We start from the raw sequence: 27702 nt of genomic DNA, 5'->3' as shown, positions 1-27702 counted from the left end.
TCTTCATCCTGTTTGTACAGTTTAGCCTTTAATCAACTTATTAATTGAAGGCTTACTCCTGATATTGGGCCAAATTTCCTGTTGATATAACTCCAAGGGACTTTAATGGAGTTACATCAGCAAACAAATTCGTACCATAGATTTTTAATTGGACTCCTTCCTGGATCCCCCATTTTCTATGCATTTTACCATCTGCATGAGCACCCAGTACTGGGCTTCTTGGAAATAACAGATAATCTCCACAATCAGATATTCTTTAATGCTGGATTAACAGTCACTGACAATGAGTTCAGGATGGAGAATACTGTTCATATACCTCAGACGTGAGCATGAGCCAAAGGAAGTGGTATTCAGAAGGAGGTATATTGTGCATCTGTGGCCAGTCAATGAAGAGGTTGAGAAAGAAGTGCTGTCATTGCAGATGAGATGATGACCACCTGAAGATTTCATCAATGCATTGTTTGAGTCTCTCCATGACAGAAAACAGAGTAATGACAATTGAGAGAGGAAGGGTTAAGGAACAAGTCTGGGAATCAGGAGGCCCAATTCTGAGTTTATGCTAGTTTTATACACTTATATACCTGCACTGACTTCATGGGACTGCTCCTGATTGACACTATCGAAAGTGAGATCTGTGACCTCAGGGAAGTCAGTTAGGCCAAGATTTTTAAAGGTATTTAGGCATTGCTGTGCTCAGCATTGCAATTCCAAACTGATTTAGGAGCCTACATCAGATTTTCAGAAGTGACTTAGGTACTTATGGGCTGTACATAAATTACATCACATTTTTTGGTGATTTTCAAGACCCCCCACCCACCTTTGCAACACTAAAACAAATATGCAAGATTAAGGATCCATCCACCTCCAGTGCATCACATAATTTATGGACAGCCCCTTAGTCTAAATCCCATTGACTGTCAATGAGATCTTGTCTCATAGGTGCCTAAATCCCTTTTAAAAATGAGATTTAGGCTCCTAAATCAGTTCAGAATTGCAAAGCTGAGCACAGCAATGTCTAAAAAATCTGGGCTTTAGGGACAAATCATGCCCTGATGAACTCCCATTGCATTTTTGTTGGATCAATAGTATTATATAGGGTGTAAATCAAGGCAGAATTTAGTCCTCTCCTCCTCCTCAGTAACCTCATCTGTGAAATGGTAATAGTTACTTCAAAAGAAGGTTGAGAGGCTACATTATTTAACATTGGTAAAGTATGTTAGAATCCTTACTTGGAGGGTGCTATTTACTGATTCTTCTCTCCATCACACCAGTGTAATCAGGAGTAAGTCCAATGGAGTTTTACTGGTGTAAAAGGTATTATTACTATGACAATTACTTAAGCAATGATGTGAGAAATAAGAGATTGTTAATTACTATTAATTACATAGTCACACAAGGAAGTATTGGGGGAAGTGGGTTAAGTGAGAAGTACTGTATCATTTTTCTCCTGCTAGAAGCACAAAATGCTGAGTTTACTCTAGTAATTTGAAAACTACCCTTCCAGGATACACAGCTGAAGCACCAAGAGTACTTTCTGCTGACCTATGAGTTTCTCACAAATTAATTTACTCCTTAGCAATGTTCACTGACCAAAATAGAAGTTGTGCAGAGTTTTTACTGGCAGGTAATTTTATTAAGTACTGTAAGTCAGTATTTCTGGGCAAGGCTACTATCGTAATATGCTATTCTTTTTTCTTTTTTTAAAGAGAGAGGAAATATCAACACTTTTACACCTATACGAATTCTGACTCATTTGATCCTGCAAATTTGACTCACATGAATTGGTTTTAATGCAAATATCCTCAAGTATGTACCAGAAAGCCCAGAGGAAAGATGGAGCAGTGATTAGCAGCCAGTCTGGGAGAGAGAAGACTTGGGTTCAGCTCTGCATTCTTCCATAGACTTTCTCTGTGACTCTGGGCAAGGGGAGAGCCGGCCCTCCCTCCCAGCCTCAGCTCTGTGGCTGCCATGGTGGGGGAGAGAGGGAGAGAACCCCCTCCTTCCCCGCCCCAGCTCGGAGGTTGCCGCGGCGGGGGAAAGAGGGCACATCCATCGCATTAGAAAGGTAAGACTACTGATATTAAAATATGAGTTGTGTGCTTTTATTTGTAGAACAAAAATGTTAATTATTATTAAGGGTTTTTTTTATATAGCGCTTTTATCCAAAGCACTTTACAATAGTTAGCTAACGGTACAAACAACATTTGGAAAGATCGTTAAGTGGTCCGCTGAGTCCCTCAGCAATTTTCAAGTGGTCTACGAAAAAAAAGTTTGAGAACCACTGCTTTAAAGTAAGTGCATTTCAGTCCTTGCTTTGTGCTATAAGTCTATGTCAGCTTGGCACAAAACATTTATATACCACTGTACATGGCGGTTTCCTTACCAGTATATTCACTCTTTAAAAGTGATAGAAGGCCAACCCCTAAAATAAAACAATTATATTATTATATTCCATTACGGCCCAGTGCTCCAGCTTGAAGTAAGGGCCCCAGTAAGCTAGGGTCTGTACAAACACAGAGACACAGTCCCAGCTCCAAAGAGCTTACAGACTAAGAAGGCAAATGACACCCAAAGGGTATGTAGACAGAGGGATCCAATTAAATAGATACATGTTTGTATAAATTTGCTAAATAGTTTTCATTATTATAAACTGCTAACTTTCCTCACCTCCCCCACTCAGGCTAGCATCCATAAATTGACTGATGTCTTGTAGATGCCGCAATGGAAGTTGGCATTGGGACATTACCCCAGTTTGCTCTCAGAATTAGTGCAAATTTCCCATTTTCTTTCTCCAATCAGTTTGTTAGGATTGTCATACTTTACTCTGACTGCAGAGGAAATCTTTGATTAGCCACCTTTTTATTTATGTTTTTATTGCTGGTTGAAAAACCAAAACAGTGGAGGGGAGTAAAGAGGATCTGGAGAATTATAGATCAGTCAGCCTAATTTTGACACCCGGAAACATACTGGAACAAATTATCAAACGATTGATTTTCAAGTACCTAAAGGATAATAGGTTTCAGAGTGGTAGCCATGTTAGTTTGTATCAGCAAAAAAAATGACTAGTAATTGTGGCACTTTAGAGACTAACAAATTTATTTGAGCATAAGCTTTCGTGGGCTAAAACCCACTTCACTGGATGCATACAGTGGGAAATACAGTAGGAAGATATATATACAAAGAGAACATGAAAAAATGGGTGTTGCCATACCAACTGTAATGAGACTAATCAATTAAGGTGGGCTATTATCAACAGGAGAAAAAAAACTTTTGTAGTGATTATCAGGATGGCCCATTTCAAACAGTTGATAAGAAGGTGTAAGTAACAGTAGGGGAAAAATTAGCATGGGGAAATAGTTTTTGTGTAATGACCCATCCACTCCCAGTCTTATGCCCAAATAAATTTGTTAGTCTCTAAGGTGCCATAAGTACTCCTCGTTTTTTGCTAAAGGATAATAGGGTTGTAAGTAAAAGCCGACATGGATTTGTCAAGAACAAATCATGCTAAACCAACCTAACTTCTTTCTTTGACAGGGTCACTGACCTAGTGGATAGGGGGGAAGCAGTAGTTGTGATATATTTTGATTTTAGTCAGGCTTTTGATATTTTCATAAGAAAACTAGGGAAATTACTATGAGGTGTATGAACAACTGGTTGAATGACTGTAGTGAAAGAGTAGTTATTAGTAGTTCACTGTCAAAAAGGAAGAACATATCTAGTGAAGTCCTGCCGTGGTTCTGGGTCCGGTAATATTCAATATTTTCGCTGGACTTGCATATTTGAGCAGAGTATGCTTATAAAATTTGAGGATGAAACTAAGATGGGAGAGGTTGCAAGCACTTTGGAGGAAAGGATTAGAATTCAAAATGACCTTGACAAATTGAAGAATTAGTCTGAAATCAACAAGATTATATTCAATAAAGACAAGAGCAAAGGAAAAAATCAAATGCACAGCTACAAAAAGGGGAATAACTAGCTAGAAAGCATACTGCTGAACAAGATCTGGGGATTATATTGGACCACAGATTGAATAGGAGTCTTTTTTGCAACTGCATCACTGTGTTGGCTACTATAAGTCTGGGTTGTATTAACAGGAACGTTGCATGTGTAAGACATGGGAGGTAATTTTCCCACTCTACTCAGCACTGGTGAGGCCTCAGCTGGAGTACTGTATCCAGTTTTCGGCATCACAGTAAGAAAGATGTGGGAAAATTGGAGACAGTACAGAAGACAGCAACAAAAATAATGAAAGATTTTGAAAGAGGAAAGGTTTAAAAAACTGGACATGTTTAGTCTTGAGAAAAGAAGACTGAAGGGGGATCTGATAACAGTCTTCAAATATGGTAAGGATTGTTATAAAGAGGATGGTGATCAATTGTTCTCCAGGTCTAGTTTCAGAGAAGCTGGGTATGCAATTATCACTTGTTTAAAAATCTGTGCCTCAGGCTGTATTTAGGGCCACATGTTCACATATGCAGGAATGACCTGCATCAAAATCTGGCAATTCCCCTTACAGAGTTTCCTGACAGGATTCCTTCAGGGGGCAGAATGAGTGGGGGGCTCAAATCCCAAGCTTAGCAGATCCTTATGCTGCATGGAATCTCAGGGGCTTCAGCGAGGCCAGGACCATCTTTACAAAGACTGTGTGGGTCCAGAGTGGGTTTCCACCCCCTCTGAGCAGCATCAATGTACCATGCAGTTGGTGGAGGAACGACAACTGGACAAGACCCATTTCCTCAGACCTGGTCCTACATAGGTGTGACTAGATATCACATGGCAGCTCATTCTCAAAGCATCTCTGATTGGGTCAATGTTACCAATAAACCCATTTTCAACCATCTTGTCATATATAATGGAGTGAAAACATTTTAAGGAATGGAGGATAATATAATTCTCCCATTGTCTGGAGACTGGTGGGTAAACCATTATGCCTCTTAATAATTTTAGGCTCTGGATGGCACATTTTCGATAGCTACAGAAGCTCTCTGGCTGTACACATCTGGTTTAGAACCTCCTGTAGTCTCCTTTAAAGATCAGACTCCCCATTTGTTCTTTAGTCAATGTTGCTTCTGGCTCAAAGTCACACTGTCTTACTCAAAAGCAGAGTCAAATATAAAAAATTGTTCAGTAATTAACTGGTAATTTGTAGCGGAGGTAAGGTGTCTTTACAATAGGGGCTTAATGGGATCCTATTGAAAATGGTCTGAAAGTACTGCATGAAAATACAGGGAAAGACATTTGACCTCATCTACACCAGTTTCACAAATAAAGCCTTAATAGCAGCTTGCAATCACATTTGGCTGGGCTTTATTTCCCAAACATGCAAGGTCCAAACTACAAGGCCAGAAGCAGTGACTCACTCTGCCAGCTGCTGGGATGGTACAGAGCAGCTTGCTGTTCTGCCCTGAGCCATTTGATGCATGTTGTAAAAGCCTCCTAAATAGCTGATTCCTCAGGAAAACCTCTGATGGAGATATGTCTGATTCTTTGTTGAATGTACATTTTTGGTGGGAGGAAAGAAAAATAAAATCAGGCACACAGAGCTAAGTAACATTAATGACAGTAGGTGACTGAAAAAAAGGGTTCTGAGGGTTTCTCCTGCAAAAGCAATGTAACATATGGCTCTAACTTTTATTCACAAGGCTGTACATAGGGATATTGTGGCAATGTTACTTCTGTACATCCAATTCTAAAACAAGGAGATGAGGTTATAAGATTGGGGTGTAGGTCTTTACTATTTATATCATGGGTCAGATCCTCATGTGAATTACACCATCTGAGGACCTGATACTATGATTCTGTTATCAGAAACTATGACTAGGAAAACTCTACTTGTCTTATCTGTTAGGTCAGGGTTGAAAGTCAAGATGAATGGTGATCTAAAAATGGCCATTTCCCCCTCACCCACCTCCCATTATCTTTTAGGGCTGATTATCCACCTGCCTACACCATTTGACACTGATGTAACACCCACAGAAAGAGGAAATCACCAGTATAGCCAACAGATGTAATGTTGGTGGTACTTTTCAGCAGAAGGTATGTCTTCCCCCAGTCTTCAAGTGTGGGCGACTCTCCAAAGGTCTGGAGTTTAGCTTTGGAATGAATAAGCAGCCACAAATTGGGGATTGACACAAACTGTATATGACCTCTCTAAAAATCTTGATTTTTCATAACTTGGCTGAAAAAGTTTCACACAAGCTGGTTTACCTCATGAGACTTCTCGGACTTCCTGTTTCTAAACTGCCCTGAACTACCATGAGATCAGCTGTCGTTGGGGTATTTTAGCATTTCTGGGTCCAGACCAGGCTAGAATTCAGAAGCGTAGAGGCAACAGCACTAATGAAAAAGAACACTGTGAGGTGGGGAGAAGTTAAATGGACTTTTCAAAAGTCTTCAGAAACATTAAGATGCAAATTGGCAACATTTCATGGGTGGGAGGGAAGGTGAGGAGAGCATCTTAGCTTGCCGGACCTGTATAATCCATTCCAAGTGTATATATCTGAGGTTGGGTGTAATGCACTCAGCAATGTATCAGAAGTCAAAACCCATCAGAAAAAGCCACTATTCTTTTCCTCAGACTATTCACTGCTACTGATTTCCCACCAACATCCTCTTCACATCACATGCTGTGTTCACACCTCTTCCATACCTCAGAACAATTGATTGAGTGATATATGGAAGAGTTGAAAATCCTCAACTCTAAACTTCCTGAGGATACAAAATTTCCTGCTTTGGGGCATAAGCCAACCACTACATGGCTGAAGTTAGGAAGAAAATCTTGGAACCCCAGAAAAGCTCCAGGAGACTGGAAGAAAGTTAATGTTGTGCCAATATTTCAAAAGAGTAAGTGGGATGATCTCGATAATTATGCCAATCTGACATCGATCCCAGGCAAGATAATGGAGCAGCTGATATGGGACTGATGAATAAAGAACTAAAGGAGGGTAATATAATTAATGGCAATTGACATGGGATCTATAGAAAATAGATCCTGTCAAACTAACTTGATATCTTTTTTGATATCATTAGAAGGTTGGTTGATAAAGGTAACAGTCTTCAGTCTCCTCTGTGGAGTCTGCATTGAGAAGCCACAAAACTCTGGACACTTATGATCTCCCATGAATGGATGCCAAGAATTCCATTCATTCATTCAGGTCCCTCTCAATCTCTTTCATCTCTCACTGGCTGCCAGGCAACTCTAGCAACATTGCAGTATCTGTGCCATAGCTGGGCTGTTTCATTTATTAATTTATTTATTCATTAGCAAGCCACTATGACCCACAATGGGATGTTATTCTGTCCCCAGGCACAAGCAACAGGTACAGATGCTAATCAATCAGAGCCTAGGCGTTTCACACCATTTGCTGGTATAGACAGAGACGTGTTCAAACATACAGAAGCACTCATATCAGGGCAAATCCATTCTTAAAAACACAGCTAGAATTCATGTTCTCCCCTATCTGTCCTGTGTGTATTACTGTCCGTTCCATTTTCCTACAGATTCTATAAATCAGGCAAAATGCCTTCATTGTAGCGTGACACAAAGCAGAGGAAATCCATTTTACTCAGGCCCTGCTTACTCCGCTGTCTCATTTAATACCATGATAAATTCACAACTTATCCACAAAACCTTCAGCCAAAAATCTGCTTCTAACTCTGACTTCTTTAATCTGGATGCAGTGACATAAGAGGCAAAAGGAGTATTTGTGCACTGTGTAGTGTGCCGTAGATTGTAGGCATGTTTCACCATCCAGCTTTACCTACACAGCAGTTCAAGCCGTCCAATGATCAGATTTCAGCACAAAGTTCCATGATTCCATGGGGGCTTGGTTCATTTTTCATAGTTTTGGGTCAATCTGAAACTGTATTTTCCATGAAATAAACTATTTGTCTCAAAAATGTCACCCAGCTCTAGTGTGTAGCCTCAGCTGCCCACCACCACAGCTTGAGGTGCAAGATGAGCAAGGGTGAGCAGGGGAATAGGTGCTCTGGTATGGGCAACTGTGCCTTTAAGGCAGAGGTCTTCAATCTGTAGGGCATGCCCCACTAGGGGGGCACTGAGTAATGTTCGGGGAGCATGGCTGGGGCCTGGACCAGCCCCCCCAGAGGTTGGGGAGGCAGCACTGCCCAGCTCTGCCCTGGCTGCCTGCCTGTGCCTGGAGTGCCAGCTGCCTGCCTGCGTCCTCAGCTGTGGCCCCAGCCTTGGCCCCCTTATCCCTGTCTGTGTCCTCCCCCTCCCAGAGCTGTGGCTCGGCTCCCGGCTTTGTGGGGGGGAGGGGGTGCAGACAGGGGTAATGGGGAGCACAAGGTAAAAAGTTTGGGGACCACTGCTTTAAGGGCTGAACTTCCTGGACAGTCTGCATGGGGTGCTGTGAAACTCTTGTTATGCACAGCCAGTTGGAACTGGACAAAATAATAAACTGGACAGAATAAAGCAGATCTGAGATTTCTTACAAGCTCTTTAATCATGGAATGACCACCCAAATAACCCAGATAAATCTCCCAAACATACTCTGATTCCAAACCACATTGCAAGATCTCCATCATATCTGGAGTTGAATATTTGAAGTTCTTCGAATCAACATGGGAGTAAACTTGAATGCACTTTAAAGTAATAGATTTCAGCTCAAAATTCCATGCCCAATACACATTAACACAGTCTGGATTTTATTCAGCCTACAAAAATATCAATGTTATAAATGGAAATATGCACTAGTATATGGACAGTGTGGATAGTTATATCCATGTAAAGATCAATACATAATACTCTCACGAGATAATAAGTGCTTTATTCCTCAGTCTTTGTGTTTCATGTCTGAGATTTATCTTTGTACTTGGAAAGTTTCCTAGTTATTGGCTTTACCCTTTTCAAGGACTCTGGAATGAAGGGCAGTTGTGATTACCTATTAACTGTCCACTTCATTTGACTGTAAATCATGGTGAAAAATTCCAATTTTACATATTTAAAACAGTGGAAAATATATATGACCGGTCACAACTTTTTGTTAGACTTGTGCTAATGCTTCAATGAATATGTTATAAGACTGACCATAAATTATTCTGCCTTTGAAAAGAAAAAAGACAACATCAGCCAACCATAACGATCATGCCACTCTCAAAGCTGGCAAGACCTTAAAGTGGAAAAGGACGTGTAGTCATTATGAATGCTTTCATTTTGGCAAGGATCAAATCGCTCCATTGCTTTCAGATGTAACCTAACACAAAGAATAGTCAGTGGCTAAGGTGAGGATGTACATGTTCACACTGTTTGAATTAATATCTTTTCACATCCCCAGACTATCTTAATCTGCTTTTTCATTCTCTGCAGAGAAAATTATTGTACCGCTACCTACGTGGATATCCTTCCACAAAACCAAACATCTCCAATCCACTGTGTAGTTCAATGAGACCAGGAACTCTGTTTGAACCGGAATGAGGAAAGTTTTGAGGATTTTGGGTCCCAATCTTTTTGCCAGTGGGATTGCTTTGGTTTCAGACAGATTCATTCTTACCTGCTATAATTCACTAGCATGTACAGTTGTACTTAAACTCATTTTCTTATGCCCTGGCCTAGCTGTGCCCTGGCCCAGCTGTACAGGCAAACGGCAATGCTACTGTAGCAAAAGCTCTGTAGATATTTGCAATCATTTTGCAGGAATTTTCTCTCCTAAGCCCCAGAGACAGGATGCATGATATCAGCCTCTTACATATGTCATCAGGTTTCTAATATAAAATAACTAGAGACTTACATTGTGGGTAAGGCTAAGTCTTGCAGTTCTGAGCCATTGTTTCAGTGGTTTTCCCATTTTCCCTTCCAGCATTGTAATCTGAGGGTCATCTAACCATCTGAGAGCATGATTTCAAATGCCACACTCTTGGGTGCTCAAGAGCTGAGAAACAGCCCACTGAAAACTGTAGCAGAACCTAGAGGATTTGGGGCCAGTAAAATGTAGCACTGAACAAACGATCTGCTCTGAACAGCCAGGAACTGGGGGGAGAAGTTTATAAGCAGTAGCAGCAACCACTTCTGCAGAACATCTGCCTTTTGGGGAACTGCCAAATGCATTGACATGTAGAACAGCTAATCCAAATGATAGCCAGTGATCCTCCCAAAAAACAAAACATACTCTAAACATTTGAGATGCATGGCACTGTAGAGTGGGTACCAACTATAATCCCCATATTTTAAAAAAACAAACAAATTCACTCAAGAAACAGTATAATTCATTATCATTTCCTTTCATTTCACAATACATTGGCACAGGTCCTAAGTGTCATAAATAGACATAGCTCCATTGAAGTTAATGGATCTTTGCTGATTTACATCAGCTGAGGTTCTGTCCAAATATGTTTAGCCCACAAATTTCTGTTGCTTTTGTAATATACCAGAAGCATTTGGATGGGTGACAGCTTATGGCTAGTATGATAAGTGTGTGCGGTAGTTATAGCAGGGACTCCTGGGTCCTCTCCTGACTTTGATACTGCCAATATGTCAGCTGGCGAAGATATTTAGATCTACATTTGCAGAAAGTTATGTGCACAAATGCTGATGCAAAAATTCTGTGTGCATTTGTGCATCGAAGCCACATGTGAAATTACCAGGATTACATTATTTGAAAATCTTACCCTAAAATCTCTCTGTATCTCCATCTGGCCAGTGGGAATATCACTGCCTGCTTCATAGCGGTATTGTGTAGCAAGGTTTGCAAAGTTGCTGTCTTCAGGTGAAAGACTCCATAGGTTTAGTGAAAGAAGAATCAAAACCAACAGAGTTACTGACCAAATTATATGAGAATCGGACTCCTAATGTATCAACATATCTCCCTTGCCCATCTTTGTAGCATTTCGGCAATGAATAGAGTGTGTACAGAACAGTATGTATAAGACTGCAAAGTATTGTTACTCTCAATAACAGCAGGTGACCTCTTCCCACAATATGTCTGGGCCTTCAGAACAATTTGCTAGAATCCACCTGGTTACATCCTGGAGATTTGTAATGGTTATCCTCCCGATTTGGATGTCAGAGAGTTGAAAGCTATTTGGCGTTTACTTACCTCCCCGCAGATGAAAACCTTCTGCAGCTGGCATGCTGAGTCCAGCCCTATTGCTTTTCTTCTGTTGTTTTGTCTCCAATACCCTGTCCTTTGTTGCACTGTTTATTGTTTCATAGTTTTAAAAAAAATTCTTGGAACTGAAAACAAAAGTGAATCATAAAATCTTCACAAGGCCACAGCTAAAAGTGACAATAAGCTAATGCAAGAAGAGAGTGAGTGCGACCCCCGAGCATGCTCAAATAAATTTGTTAGTCTCTAAGGTGCCACAAGTACTCCTTTTCCTTTTGCGAATACAGACTAACACGGCTGCTACTCTGAAACATGTTAATAACTATGTCTCAGTATCTGGACTAGCAGTAACACTGGGTAATCCAACCTTTATATCTGGGAGAAATGTCTTAACAGTTTCTAATTCAAATGGTTTCCACTGCAAAGACTATCCAGCATAGGCATAAAAATCTCTCTTTAGGAGCAGATTCTTATAGGCTAACTCATGCTGTATAGCTCCTCAGTCCTTGAATAGCCCCAAGTGAGCTTAGTAGAAGTAAGGGGCTCCCCAACATGAGGAATATCTGAGTCTGGCCATCTTGTATAAGGAATTGTTCTTTAGTGGTAATAGCATGAACAGAACTGCTGAGTTCTGGGTCTTGTTCTGGAATCTGTCTCCTCTGGAATCTTCTTGCTGAGAACCAGGGTTTCAGAAAATTCCAGCTTTGGGGAGGGAGAGGAAGGGAGGGTTGTTTTGTTTTATTTACACTGCTGTGGGGTTAATGAGTGAGTCTACTTAAAATTGGGAGTAGTTATGTTCTGAGGGGGAGGAGAAATCAAACAGCTAAATTGTGTGCAATATCTGAGCAGAATTAAACAGAAGGGAAAGTCAATCCACAGTGTCAAATGTGGAACTTATTTTCTACATCTCTTGGATCTGAATTAAATCTAGACCCAGAAGCACAGGATGTTCAAGCAGGCTGAGCACTTGGGGAAAAAAAATAGTTAAAACAGCAAACCACAGAGGATCTCAACTCCAATGTGCACTGGAGCAAAACCTGGGCTCCTGCCAAGCCTTTCTATAAAACCAAGAGGAGTCTTTATTCTAAAGATTCTTCTTTACTGGCAAACAGTCCTTTCCAGGGCATTCTTCCTTCACAGGACCTGTCTGCTCCTAATGATGAAATTCAGTGGCGAACCTGAAGTTTCTGCAAAAATAGATGGCACCTTTTTATGAATTATTGTGTCTGCAAAAATGTGAACACAGCTAGTTTTGTTCAACAATTCAAAAGATGTCAGGAACGTGATAGGCTTATTCCAATTATTTCGTTTGTGCACCACAGACTCCATATAGCATGCAGGAATAGGTCTCTTTTAAAATGTAACATTTTATTAATTTTCCAAGGTTCAATATGGTAATTCACATAACGTAAAAAAAAACAACACCACAAAATGTAAACCAAAGTACTGAGACCATACAAGGAACTCCAAACATACAATTATCCTTGGAAACTTACAAGATTCATATACGACTCTTTGCATTATGGAAATAATATCAAGGTCATGTAGTAAACTCTGATACAAAAGCATGAGTGAACTCCACTAGTGTCTAGGGTTTTTTCTTCAATATTAAAATATAATTCCCAGTCTCGCAATGAGGCATGGAATCAATCTATCATCTCTTTACCTCCATGGGATCTACAAACTGACCCCATAGTCCATGCTTATCACAAGAAAAACAGAATATTGGCGCACATGCTGGTGGTGACAGTGAAAGGAAATTGATTGTAATTATGAAATAGGTCACCTTTCTGTCTGTGTGTCAGCTGCAAGCCACTGATAGATATGGGTGATATTTCTCCCTACTGATGCATGAGTGACACATGAAAGTCTTCAAGCAGCAGCTGCTTGCATAAAAGCCAAAGAACATAATCAAAAGCAATAAGCAACTGCCCTTTAGAAAGGAGTGAAATGAAGAGGGGTTGTGCAGCTGACTGACAGTTTTGCAACAACAAAAATTAAAAAGTTTAAACTCTATTGTGCTGGTAATGGGCTTATGCTTTTTCTTGTATGGTTTCTACTGCATCTGTGCCCTTTGTGAAAAAATGCATACAATGAAGAGGGAAAGAGTAGAAGGTTTTCCTTGCAATTAAGGGCCCAGCCCAGGACTCAGGAAATCTGGATTCAGTCTCTGGCTCTGCCACTGATTTCTCATGTGAACTGGGGTTGAGCCAGTTAATCTCAGCATGCTTTACTTTCCCCATCTGTAAAATGGCAGTAACCCTATTTCCTCCCTCCCACCCTTCGTCAGCTTTTCAGGGCAAGGACTGCCTCTTACAGCATATATGTACGGTGCCTAGAACAATGGGGCCCTGATCCTGGTTTAGATCTGTAGCCCTGCTCCTACTCACACAATAGTCAAAGGCAAAACTCCCACCGATTTCCATGGTGCAGGATCAGGGCCTATTACTTCTATTCTCGTAGTGTCTATAGAAATACAATGAACAGTTTAACTTTGCAATAAGCATAATGCCTTCTAGCAAGGCTAAACCTAATCTTCTCCTCTCTTAATATGGCTTCCATTTATTTTTTTTCCAAATCTATTTGAAACCTGCATCACTCAGGGACTTCACATAAACATAGGGGCTTCTTGACAATCTTCTCCTCTGCTGTCTCCTGAGCCAGAAATCTGCTGCATGGTGTTTGCGGGAGGCAGGTTGTATGTCAGGGGCATGGAAGTGGAGGAAAGTGAGGGAACATGGTGAAGTGAGGTTCCACTCCACCCACTTCTCCACTTTCTCAGGGATCTTCGACCAGTGGTATAAGTTCAAGACTGCAGTTTTTGCTGGGGCTGGGCAACTGAGAATCAACAAGCCACAATGAGTTCCCTGTCAGCCCCTCCACTCAGCACCTCAGCTCATTGCAGGGATTGTATCCCTGGGGAATCTAGATTTCATGGGACGCTATTATCTAACACAGGAAATCACCATTCAACAGCACTCATCTGCCAACATGCCAGTTTACATACTAATAAAACAACACTGTTCTACAGCACCTTTCATTTAAGGATCTCAAAGGTCTGCATGAACATTAATTAAGCCTCACAACACTCACAGGAGGTATGTTTAAAATATAGAGGGATCTCTTTACCCAAACTGACATGGAGCCAGCTCTGAGACAGAATGAGGCAGCAGTTTAACAGGGCACAGGATCATTACGTACCACTTAAGGACAAGATGTAAAGAAGTCGCAATGTAGGTACAAGGTTCAATGTAGGCATGGTGGACAGTTTGAATAACTTTTTCATAATGATGTAAATATTCTACTGAGGAAATGGAAGGAACAAGGAACACCATCAAAAAGTCTTATCTCTGGGTTTCCACTTGCATTTAGCAAACACAGAAGATTCAAATAATTCACAGAAGGTTTGAATCCGTAACCAGAATTTTTGCTGTCAAACCAAACAACCAGCCTTTGGGTTTACATACTAGTTACAGCACCCTTCTCAGTGGTCAAACCTGCCATGTTCCAGTCATCCCCTCACCTTAGGTTGAGGGAAGGGACTGTGAAATGAACCAGAAGTTCACAGGAGCTGGAACTAGCGGTGCTGCTGCACCACCGGTCATGAAGTGATTTCCATCATATACAGGGTTTACAATTTGGTTCACCAGCTCTCAGCACCCACACTCTACAAATTATTCCAGAGTCCCTGCAGAGCTTTCAGGATCAAAAATGTTCACATAATGGGGACTGTATTTTCAAAGGGTTTAATTGCACCATAACATGGCAAAATGCATATGGAATTAATGTGACTGCATGGACACACCGTGTAACTGCATGAGCAATTTTTGTGCACAGTTGCTAGATCTGACTATGTAATCATGGGAGCTGCAAGTGGAAATTAGACAAACAAATGTATATGCATTTGGCACATGCATTTATCCTTTTAACTTTCTTAAAAATCTGGCCCTGGTTACATAGGCCAAGACTTTCAAAAGCAACTAATGATTTTGGGTGCCCAACTTGATTTTGGGTTTCTCCAGTTTTAGTTGCACAAGGGGACCAATTTCCAAAAAGTGGTGAACTCTCATCCTCTGAAAAAAATCAGGCTCTGTTTAGGGTCTCTTGAGTTGGAAATCCAAGAACTAAGGCTTCTCTAAAATGGCTAGTTGCTTTTGAAAATCTTGGCCATAGTACATTGACAGGTGCTAATGACTACCAATTCTCTCTGATGGATTTATCTGCCGGCTATGGAACAGAAAACAAAAAGTATTTATGGTCAAACAGAATTTTGTATTATGTGGTGATTGGAAACACAAAATATGATTGCATTACATTAAAAATACAAAGATAAATGCTAATTACAATCTCTAGACATTGAGAATGGTGAGCAGTCAACATTTAAGACACCCTCTGCACCAGAATGAAACAGTTTTTTATGTTTTGAGAATGACTTTCAGATTTGTTGAATTTTAGAAATGTAAAATTAACTGCATCTGTCACATCAACATTGGGTGTTTATGGAAGACAGTCAGCATTCTGAATCAGATTACTACTTGTTAAATATTTAAAGATGATTGCCCTGTGGATCCTACTTTAATGCCTGCAGCCAGCAAACATTATCTTCCGACCCCACTTCTAAGATCCTCAATGTGGGAGAAAGATTTTAAATCAATTTAAGAGCAAAAATAATTTTCTATCCTTTTAAACATAAAAGGGAAAAAAGTATTAAAAAAATGCCACTGCAAAATTTGGATCATGAGAGGTTGTATTCAAGATGCAATAGGGAAAAAGTGATATAAAATTAGGCACAGCAAGACTAGGAGGGGAAAAGTTAGGCATAGGGGTTTGATTACTGCATATGGAATCCATAAAACATACGGTAATAACACAGTGCCGGGGAAATCAACCAGTTGTGCTTGTCTCCTTTTCGTGTCATTTTCTTTCTGTTCTGTACCATTCTCTTTCTTCTCTCTGAAATGTTCAGAGTCTGCAGATCCTGCCACACATTCAAGCACTTCAGGTCTCTTTATATTCCCCCTCTGACCTATCTTTTCCCCTACAGTTTCAGCAGTTTAAAAATAAATGTGAATTAGAAATGATGGTTGCACCTACCAAGGATGCTTTTCTCACAAGTAGCCAAGGCAAATGAAGACCTTGATGACAATGACGCCTCTAGCCCTCCAGTAGCGCAGAGGGCCTGGATGATAGCTGAATCAGGACAGCTCGGCTCTTTAGCTAGAGGAGAATTCCGGGAGCTAGGTTAAAGGTTACTGCCCGTCTCTGCTATGCAGGCAGGTCAGAGAAGGAGCAAGGATGTGATGATGGATCTGTTGCTATATTGTTCTTCTGGTCATCCTAATGCCAATGGAGAATGTCCAGTAGTGGTAAAGGAGTAATGACTTGGGAGAAGGCTTGGAACAGCTACAAAGTAACATACCAAAGTGGTCCAATGTGGACCATTCTTGACCACCACTTGGAGATTCTTGGTGCCTGCTTCTCCTTCACAAGAGTTTTCAGAAGACTCTTCTCTTTGTTTGCTGTTCTCTAGCTTGCAGGTTTAGCCTTTGTGGCTCACCAACACACCTCAATATTTTCACTGAGAAGAGGGATGGAGGGAAGATTAGCACCAAGTACTGCATTCAGGGAGACAGACAAGGCATCATTCAGCATCAAAAGAGCAATATAGTGCCAGGCTGGGCAAGGGGATCTAATTCTCTAAGGGCCACTTTTTAGAAATGTGTTCACAAGATTATATTTAGGTAGGACTCACAACTTTGTGGCATACATCAGGAGGGTACAGGAAGAAAGTCTGTGTCATGAATGCCATGTACAAAGAAGACCTGAAGAAGAGCTCTGTAAGCTCAGAAGCTTGTCTTTTTCACCAACAGAAGTTGGTCCAATAAAAGATACTGACTGACCCAACTTGTTTCTCTATGTAGTAGAAAAGAAAGAACCATCTTTTGGAACTAGGTCAACCGAAATCAATTTATAAGGAACCCTTGTTTGCAAGCCAGGTGTATCATGTAATGTGGGACTGTGGGTGGGTCTGCTGCTTTCTGAGTACATACTGTTGCTGGAAATTGATCCATTAGCCATAGCTCTGCCTAGCATTAGTCAGAGAAGAAGTGAGACAGGTAAAATTGAAGGAATTCATTGGGAGGGGAAGATATATTGATGGGATGGGACAACCCAAAGGATAACTTTGCAGAGGATCTTCCAACACATGCCATATTTTCAAAAAGTAACAGTGTGTGTTTGGCACATAATTGAGCATGCAGTTGCCATGATTGCATGCTCGAATGCCTAGTTAGCCACATTTGCACATGCAGTTAGCCAATTTGCTCACACAAGTGCACTAATTGTGCTTGTAAATTAGGATTGTAAATGCAGACCCAAACTTTTGGAAAATCTGGCTCCCATTGTTTCATAAAGTCACATTGGACCAGATCTTTAAGGGACAAAATGTATGCATGCAAGTCAACTGTTTAATGTGATTGTGTGCACAAATGGGAGCTGACTAACCAGCCACCGGCCTAACTCATGAGTTGTGACTTGAGCTTGGCACCATGGTAAATGAGTGTACCATGGGATGTGGAACTTCATATGCATTTTTGCATTTGGAACTCTGGTCTGCTTTAAAAATTAGGCCCTTTATGTGGCTGTCAAATCACAACCTGAAGCCAATCAATACAAACAGTTACTTAAAGTCAATTAAACTAAGTCAATTAGGCTGGGAGAACAGTGTATTTGTTTCCATGGGCCTTCTATATTAATGTATTTCAATTTAAACTCATGATGTCATGTTTCCCTCTGAATAAAGGAATTGATCTTTGTGTCATTCAGAAGCATACTATCTCATAAATACAATCCACAAAGAACAAATGAAGAGGCTGATCAAATGCTCTGTTAATGTAACTCTTTAATAATAATATCACTTAGATATTAAAGCTGCTTAATTAGATTTCCGTCATTGCAATGAACACCCTCATTGAAACTGTTCATTTATAATTTATAGTTTGCATCTTACAGTTCATTTGTAAAAATAGGGGCAAAAAACTATCTAGACAAAAAACAAATGAACTCGACAAAAAAAAATGAACAAGTCACCCCAGGTGATTCAGAGAAATATTGGGCCTGTAGAAAATAAACAATTCCACACACCTCTCAGGTTTAGGGGTATAATCCTGGCTTCATTGAGTCAATAGCAAAACTTCCATTGACAGCAGTAGAGTTAGGATTTCACTGGTGGGGAGATGCATATGGAAACTGAACCTGAATCCGGATCCAAATCACAAACCTGAGGATAAAAAAATATATAAATAACCCAATGTTTTATTTGTGTGAGAAAGTTGAAAGATGAAATTGATCTACCTTGGTGTGCTTTTAGCACAAAAATTTAGTTTGACATTCCACCTATGAAATAGATATTTAAAGGTAATGAATATTTAAGGAGCCGATCAGTTTGCACTTCAGTTTGCTTTCATAAGGCAGATCTTTATATAAAAATAGTCTTCATTTAATCAGGATAGAAGTATTCTGTTAAGGAAGCCTTCACGTATGCATATGCACACCTGCCTATCTGAGCTTGTGATTAGAAATAAGCCATGTATCGGGGACAGACTGATTAAAACTCGGATCAGATGTGTGGTAGACATAGTAGGGCTCGGATCAATTCAAAAATTCTTCATAGGTGAAGGGGCATCCAAAGGCCTGATCCTGCAAAGTGCTGAGTGTCTCCTGGGAGATGCTCTGAAGACTAAACTCTGTTCTGGAATGGAAGTTCTGAGCTGCTGGTAAACCGAGACCACTGCCTATCATGCTGACCAATATTGTCTCATTGTTTCGGTCTCCGCCGCCTGTTATCTCTTGTCTTATACATAGATTGTAACTTTTGGGAGCAAATCCATCTTTTTGTTCTGTTTTTGTACAGCACCTAGCACACCTGGGTACTGGTCCCTGCCTAAGACTCCTAGGCAATATCGCAATACACATAATAAATAGTGAGCACCTCCAAAAAACAGGCCCAAAGTATGGAAGCCAGTATTGAAAATACGATTTCTTTTAAAATGCAAAGATGTCACAGACCTAGTAAAGCAAAATGTTTAGGTCTAGGGAACCCCTAATGCTTTGCAAAGTAGACTCAGACTCTAAGGTCAGAGGGGCCATCATGATCACCTAGTCTGATATCCTGCACATCGCAGGCACAGAACTTTGTCCACCCACTCCTGTAATAGACCCATAACCTCTGGCTGAGTTACGAAAGTCTTACATCATGATTTAAAGACTTCAAGATACAGAGAATCCACCATTTACACTAGTTTAAACCTGCAAGTAACCCATGCCTCATGCCGCAGAGGAAGACAAAAAAACAAACAAACAAACAAAAGACAAGGTCTCTGCCAATCTGACCTGGGGGGAAATTCCTTCCTGACCTCAAATATGACAATCAGTTGGACCCTGAGCATGTGCACAAGATGCACCAGCCAGACACCTGGGAAAGAATTCTCTATAGTAACTCAGAGCCTTCCCCATCTATGCCCCATCCCCAATGGCCGGTGATATTTGCTGCTGGCAGTTGCAGATTGGCTACATGCTATTGTAGCCAGTCCCGTCATACCATTCTCCCCATAAGCTCAGTCTTGAAACCAGTTACGGTTTCTTATTGCCCCCACTGCTCCCCTTGTATAGTGCCACGTTCATTATGGTCACCTAGCAACTAAGAAATAACCCCAAGATAAAAAAGACCAGATACTAACATCCTTAATTAAATTTTGCTCTGTCTGCACTCACACAGAAACCAATGGGTATTTGGCCTGAGCATAAAGTCTTCTGCATCTCTCTGAATATCAACACTTCATGGGGTCTTTACAATGGAAGGTTTAATACAGTATGGACAGAAGTGTATTTTATAGATTGGCAAATGTACAATCCTTGGGCCTGACCTGCAGGAGGGTGGAGCTCAATATTTAATAGAATTCACCCTGCCTTGACGCTGGAATATTACAGCTCCAAGACCGTAGATAAGACCTAGGAGGATTTTGGTCCCTCTCAACATTAAGATACTTCCTTTCGTGGTATGGGGGAAGGGAGGCCAGTGGTTTTTTTAATAAAATCCAGACTTTTGTCTTCCCATTGGTATTGGATCCGGTTTTTATATATAATTATTTTCATCTCAATTGAAACCCTGATTGGTGGCAGGGTGCTGTTGTCCATTGCACTCCATGGGAAGAACATATTTTGCTGGCTTCTTCCTATAGCCCCCATTACAGAAACCACCACAAAGTAGGTTAACATCAGTCCCTCTATAGCAATCTACGGAGGTGCTCAAAATATACTGTAACCAGGCAGGTATCTGCTAACCTACCAGTGTGCAAAGATCTCAGAAAGTAAATAAATGTATCTGGTTACAGATGCTGAGATTTATAGTGCTTTTCCCAGGGGTGAAAGTAAGTTAGAGGACTTACCGGTACGCCGGAGTCCTGATCAAGGGTCGTGGCCTCAACCGGAAGAGGCATGGCCTCAAATCCCCGGGCCCTTTAAATCTTGATTTAAAGGGTCAGGGCTCCAGCTGCGGTAGTGGCGGCTGGAAGCCCGGGGCCCTTTAAATCATCCCCAAGCTACCAGCTGCAGAGGCGGCTGGGAGCCCTGGGGCTTGGGAGTGATTTAAAGGGCCCAGGGCTCCAGCTGCCACTACCGCAGCAGAGCCCTGGGCCCTTTAAATCACTGAGGAGCCCTGGGGGCTCCAGGCTGCCACCGCTACCCCGGGGCTCTGGGCTCTGGCAGAGCTTTAAACGGGCTGGGGCTCCGCTGTGGTAGCAGCTGCTGGAGCCCCGAGCCCTTTAAATCCCCACCTGAGCCCTGCTGCCCAAGCCCTGGGGTAGCGGTGGCCAGGCTCCATCGGGGATTTAAAGGGCCCCAGGACACCAGCCGCCGCTACCGCCCCGGCCCTTTATATGCCCGCCGGAGCCCCACCACCACTACCCCAGGGCTTTGGCAGCAGGGCTCCGGTGGGGATTTAAAGAGCCAGGGCAGTATTGGTGGCTGGAGCTCCGGGGCTCTTTAAATCCCCGCCAGAGCCCCCCACTCCTACCCCAGGGCTCGGGCAGCAGGGCTCAGGTGGGGATTTAAAGGGCCCGGGGCAGTAGCGGCGGCTGGAGCTCCGGGGCCCTTTAAATCCTGGCCCGAGCCTTGCTGCCCGAGCCCTGGGGTAGCGGCAGTGGCGGGGCTCTGGCGGGGATTTAAAGGGCCCCGGAGCTCTAGCCGCCGCTACTGCCCCGGGACCCTTTAAATCCCCGCCTGAGCCCCGCTGCTGCTACCCCAAGGCTTGGGCAGCAGGACTCAGGCGGGTATTTAAAGGGCCCGGGGGAGGGTAGCAGCGGCTGGAGCTCCGGAGCCCTTTAAATCCCCCCTGCAGCCCCGCCGCCGCTACCCCAGGGCTTTAAATTGCCCTCTCAGAAAGCCGGTCCTGGTACAGCGCACTGGCTCTTACCGGTACGCCGTACTGGGGCTTACCGGCTTACTTTCACCTCTGGCTTTTCCCCATTTCCTTTTTCACACTACAGTAAATACAATAATGGCACTGGCTAATAAACAGCCATAAATCTGCTTTCCTGTTTTTCTGATGTTTGCTGATTGACAAGTAATGTGGTGAAGTCAGTGACTGTAAATGTGAGAAGGGTTTGTGGGGTTTTCTTTAATGTTTTTGGTATATGTAAAATGTTTCATATTAAGGAACTTTGCCAGTTACACATTGATGTGTTGGGTTTTTTCCACCACACATTCTTCACCCCCTCTATTTCCCACATGCTGTGTGCTAGCCTCTCTCTCTTAATAAATTCAGTAGACTCAGTGCAGATGCATAATACAAAAGGAGGCTTGGGGGTTTCCTGACGGGCTTTTCATTAAGCATTTGATACAACTCCCTGTGAAATCAATGGAAAAATCTGTAGACTTCAAGGGGAGTTGGACTGGGTCCCAATGTCCTTCCTTGCTTTCACTCATTCTTCTCTCCTTCCTTGAAGAATCATTTTGAGATAGTAACAGGGCTTTGGGGCATTAGCATACAACATAAACTCGTCCTGGGAGCTGAGTTGATACAGAAGAGCATGGGACTTGCAAACAGATACAGCCAGACCATCAGCAGGTGTAAACGGAGCCACCACATTTTACACCAGGTGAGGTTCTGGCACAAGGCTGTCCCATAAGTTGGGCATGTTGGCTACTCCTCCTGCTTCTCTCAATTCTTGAGCTGTGTCAGGTCTGCAGGTACTGTCTTCAAATGGCAGGAATCCTAAAGCCAGATCAGCCAGTGCTGAAATATCACTCCAAGAGCTACCTTCTACAAACTATGGAGATAAGGCAGTGCCCTTTTCTTCAATGTCACCAGTGGTGACTAAAGCTAATAGAAGGGTATTCTGAGGCTGGGTCAGAATCAGCCAAGAGGGGTGGATAATTTAGGTGGCCTGGTACCAACTTCTTTCTGTGAGTAGTGGATAAATATCCATGTGTGTCTGTCACTCACTTCTGCACTGGTGCAATTGTTGTGCATTTGTTACATAAGTGTGCACATTTTATGTTCTAGCCTGCAATTCTGCATGCCTGCTTTGCAAACACAACTCATTGCACCAACTAAAGGAGCCAGGTGCCCATTTTGTTCATATGAACAATCGCTTCTGTGCTCACTGATTTTGGCATAAACAAAAAAGGTGCACATCCATTCTTTGGAGTTCAATAAATTGCAACCATGAAAGTCAATGAGGAAAACAGAAGACTGGCTTTTAACTGCCCATGAACATAGTTCAACATATGCAGTGAAAGGATATTTGAACTTAGGAAGGGCATGTGTGACGTCTTGTTATTCACTGTTGTGCAGAAGAAGATCTTAGCTATATTGGTTCTTGGGAAAGGACAAGTTGGAGGGTGTGATAAACTGTTATTGGGCAGTTGTTATAAATATCATCAATAATCACATTTTGCTGCTGTTTGAGCTAGGGAACCTTGGAACCAAAAGCTCTGTATGTACAGAGAAAGAAGATTCTGCTAATCCGGTCATCTTTGTAGCTTCCTCATTCAGTCTTTCAACCACAATGGTGACATCCAGTCATCAACTATACACTAGAATATGACTCCTGCCAGCACTGAACTACTGCACCAGATATTTCACCCACTGCAAAGCACAAAGAAACACCTCTTCATTGTACATCAGTATAGAGAAGGATAGCCATTTAGATAAGGCTCTGGACTGCACATAAATGGTTCCAAGTCCTATTTCTTGCTATACCACAGACTTCTTGTGTGATATTCAGCAAGCTACTTTGGCCTGAATCTGCAAAGGAACTTAGGCACTGCAACAGAGCTCAGAGCACGCCTACCAGATTGGACCACATAGGCAAAATAAGTGAGCCAACCTCTATCTTCACCTGCTTTGAAGATCACAGGGGGGGAAATAGGCATCTGAGTACCTGCTTGAGACAGCAATGTGCATGCCCAGATGCAGAAACATAGGTACCATGGGAAACTTTTACAGTGGAAATTTGGGTACTTAACCCCAGATTTTTAAGGTATTTAGCCATTGCACCACTCAGAATTGCAATGCTTAACTGATTTAGGTACCTAAGTCTCATTTGCAAAAGGGATTTAGGCATATAGGACCCTAAATACCACTGAGAGTCAATACTAAGTGCCTACATGCCTCCATCTCTTTTAAAAATGAGATTTGGGCATTTCAATGCTGCACATAGCAACACCTAAATACCTTTAAAAATCTGGCCATTAGTGATTTTAGGCACCTATTGGGTTTGGAAGCAGCTGAGCAGGGGTTTTGTGGATTGTAATACTGCCAAAATGTGGGCTTTAGGCACCTATGTCCCTTTGTGGATCTGGCCCTTAATCTCTCTGTGCCTCAGTTCCCCATCTGTAAAATGGGAATAATACTTTCCTGCTATTACTTTTATAATTATTCCCACAGAGGGGTGTGAAGCTCAATTTGGTAAATGTTAAAGAGGTGCTCAGATACTAAGGTGATACTAGAGAAGCATTTAAAATTATTCATGAATAGATACTGAGAGAAAGAGTTAGACAGCACTGACAATGAAAGTACAAAGGAAAGCCCTATGCCACAGGAAGAAACAGACAAGTCATCACAGAAAATTGTAATGGATTTAGATGGACTGAATGTAAATTCACCCTCCCCTTCCACTGCAGAGAGGAGTGTTAGAATAACAATATTTTTAGAAGTAGGGGTGGATTACAAAACCATTTTTAAAAATACTGATTTATTTATATCTTTTAAAATGCTACTGGGACAGTATTCTATTTTCTACAAAAGCCCATCTCCTGTGTGCAGAAGACATGTTGTCAACATAATACATTAACGGCTGCTGTCACCCATTAGGATATATTGGCAATAGATCACATGATGATTGCTTGTGACTCATTTCTAACCCCAAATAACCTACTTTCTGAACTTTTTAACGTATTAGAACCAAACTGGGACACATCCACACTCGCTGGCTTCTAACTAATTGAAGTCATTTACACTGAACATAAGAATGGCCCTACTGGGTCAGACCAATGGTCCATCTAGCCCAGTATCCTGTCTTCCAATAGTGGCCAGTGCCAGGTGCCCCAGAGGGAATGAACAGAACAGGTAATCATCAAGTAATCCATTCACTGTCACCCATTCCAAGCTGCTGGCAAACAGAGGCTAGGGACACCATTCCTGCCCATCCTGGCTAATAGCCATTGATGGACCTATCCTCCATGAATTTATCTAGTTTTTTTTTTAACCCTGTTATGGTTTTGGCCTTCACAACATCCTCTGACAAGGAGTTCCACAGGTTGACTGTGCATTGTACCCAAGGCTTCAGTCAATATTTGTGGGGGATCAGCTATGTTTCCATTTCTGAAGATGCAGAGAAACAACTCCTCTCCTTTTCACCAGAGAGGGCAGCCTGTGGTCATCAGCCTGTTTCAAGTGTCTTCTCTTCCTCTCACGTAGCCTCTCACCAAGAGTCACAACTCTTTCCTGCTGGATAGATCAACTTTAACAAACATGCTTCAAGCTAGAAGCGGTGTCCTTCAAATGAAACACTTTAAGCCTGTTTATGCTCATGTCTGGAAGCTCAAGCTCTTTCTAAAAAGAGTAAGAGAGAAGCCTAGCGTCTTCTCAGTCAAAATTCCCTCCCTCACAATAAAACAAGTACCTATGTCTAAGAGCCACATGTCAGATCTCTCTCAGAGCTATGTGGTGAGAAGATCCCTGGGGATCAGGAGAAATGGATTCTTTCTTTCTTAGCCACTATGGCATCAGAGTTGCATGAGGCCTGTGGCTGTTAGGCCCCCCAAGAAGGTGGATCTGTGTAGTCCTAGATCCATGGGACTGTCTTCCAACAGAACAGAAAGAGCCCACATGCAACAGTGCACAAAGCCAGTAACTCCTTCAAGCTTATGGCAACCCAGGAACCTGAACCACTGTCTAATGATGGGTCATGTACAAGCAGGATATTATGGGAAAGATGTAGCAACACAATAAATCTGCTCTTCCTTTTGGAGTGCTAACATTTTGTGTCCTGCAATACAATTATCAGAAAGATATTTTATTCTGAATATGAGTGTTATTTAAAATGTTTTTTCCACCCAGACCCATCATTGATTTGACCTGAATGGGGAGTGTGGAGAGGCTATAGATGTATATTTAAATGAGAAAGCAAAGCCATTATTCTATAGATTTGTAATGCTCAAAAGGTCACCAGTTGACCTGCTTTGGTCCAGGCATTTCCAGTTTATTGTTTCCCTGGAGTACGTGGATCTCGAGTCCCATTTTAATTAGTGCTAAAATAGACAGTTTTCCCATTGTCAGACCATCTGCCTCCCTTCCCTCCTCCTGACACTACACAGAACATCTAGGAGTTGTTCTGAGAGGGGAAAAAATAATAAAAGAGAAAAACGTATTGTTTTGGTCACATCCTCTGACGGTGGCAACCAGCTTCCAGCAGTGACTGTCTCCACAAAGGGACATAGTCAGCGTCTGCCAAGCTGTGACATGCATTTTGTTAAAAAAAAAAAAAAAACATGCACACACACCACCGCATTGGTTTGGAATGAGAAGAAATGTGGTTTCCTTTTTGCTGCTCTCCCTCAGTCATTTCAGAGCAGGGTGACTCCTCCAAGCATTGTTGCGGCCCTTCTGACATTTCAGACCCGGGCTAGAAATTTCGTTTCTCAAATTTCTGATCCAGCTTGAGCTTGAATGAGCAGCAGCGAGACCTGTTCACATCACACACCAGCAATGGGGCTCTTGAAAAGTGACAGAAAACACAATCTTGGGCTATTGCTGTGTTGTTGTTGTTTTTAAAGAAAACACCGACTTTAAATCCTACAAATGCTTTCACTGGCTTTTGATTATGAAAGCCAAACTCTCTTTTGCCCTGCATCATAATTGCCCTGAATATGAATAATGCTCTCGGAGAGAATAAGTCCCAGTACATATCCAAAACACAATGGGGCTTAGAAAATATTGGGGGGCATCATCATGGGGTTTACTCACCGTTCAGGCGCTTCCTCGTGGCTGCGTCTGGGGACTAGCTTCGCTCGGTCTGACGCCCCCTTCTGTCTGTCATTCACGCTGTGGCTCTTCTCACACGTCATGACTTGCAGTGCTCCCGCTTTGCGATGCAGCCCTCCAGTCAGGTCACTATGTGGTTTCCCCCTTCCAGGGTACTCGAAGTCTCACTGGACTGGCTAAACAGGAATCGTTCCCGGCACTCCTCCAATTCAAGGCTATGCCCAATATGTCCAATACTCCAGCTTCCAGCCCAGGGACCCTACTTTCAGCAGCCCAAGTCTGCTCTGTCCCAATACCCTGCTGCCATTTCCCTTGGCTGTTTCCTATTCTATCAGGCTTCTTTCTCCACTCCTGCCTGCCCCCCAGGGGTAAACCCTTCCTTTAGGGCCAGGAACCCAGGATTTCTACTCCCTTCCTCCCTGGGTTTCCTCTTTTTGCCTTCTCTAATCCCAGTGAGTGACTGCACGCATCCACACTGCAACCCCTTCTGGCTTCATTTTCTGGCCTTAGACCAGCCCTGCCTGCGGCTACCCAGGTGGACTTTTTCCTCAGTCATGCTTGCCTATCAAGCCTAACTCTTCTTCAAGTGTGGCCTATGAGGTTATATCACATTTTCTGAACCACACTAACCCTATCCGGGCTGGTGCAGGGTAAACACCCCAACACAGGCATAAAAGAGTCAACAGGAAAAGAAAAAGGAACATCTTAATATAAAACTTTATGCCGGCCTAGAGCAGTATGAGTAGTCAGAATCTCATGAAACAAACTGGATTGTTCACTTTCCATTATGTTTTTAGAAATAGCCGTTGATTTGGTTTTTCTGATGAGAACCAACTGAATAACAGAGCTGTCAACAGGAAAAGAAAAAAATGGTAACAAGAAGGCATCTTTCAGAATGGATTACAAGGTAGACCATTGCCTAAGTCTTGCAGTCACATGCTATAGTTTGGGAGCAAAACATGGACGTATGGTTTTTGAAGTCTTCAGTATATTGTGTCTCAATTATTTCTTCCACATAGAAGCGGCTTCCCTAGGGGACACTGGCATTTGCTTTGCTCTGGAATTGGCAGATGCACAATTAAGATGGCTCTG

The 27702-nt window shown here is 42.2% G+C and overlaps 1 long non-coding RNA gene across 3 annotated transcripts; it reads right to left on the bottom strand.

Moving 5' to 3' along the window:
* Positions 1-11664: 11664 nt before the first annotated feature.
* Positions 11665-27147, bottom strand: LOC122456452. 3 transcript variants are annotated; one of them, XR_006275390.1, is made up of 4 exons: positions 26593-27147; positions 26130-26342; positions 18207-18342; positions 11665-12250 (listed from the first exon to the last, which is right to left on the bottom strand). It is a non-coding gene; the product is annotated as an uncharacterized LOC122456452 (long non-coding RNA). The 3 variants fall into 3 exon arrangements; XR_006275391.1 differs by lacking the exons at positions 11665-12250; positions 18207-18342 and adding an exon at positions 15012-15290 and having other exon boundaries at positions 26593-27145; XR_006275389.1 differs by lacking the exon at positions 11665-12250 and having other exon boundaries at positions 17126-18342; positions 26593-27144.
* Between the last annotated feature and the right edge of the window lie 555 nt (positions 27148-27702).

The sequence above is a fragment of the Dermochelys coriacea genome, chromosome 13 (assembly GCF_009764565.3).
Source record: "Dermochelys coriacea isolate rDerCor1 chromosome 13, rDerCor1.pri.v4, whole genome shotgun sequence".
In the NCBI taxonomy this organism is placed as follows: Eukaryota; Metazoa; Chordata; order Testudines; family Dermochelyidae; genus Dermochelys; species Dermochelys coriacea.
This window is presented reverse-complemented; position numbering and strand designations above follow the sequence as displayed.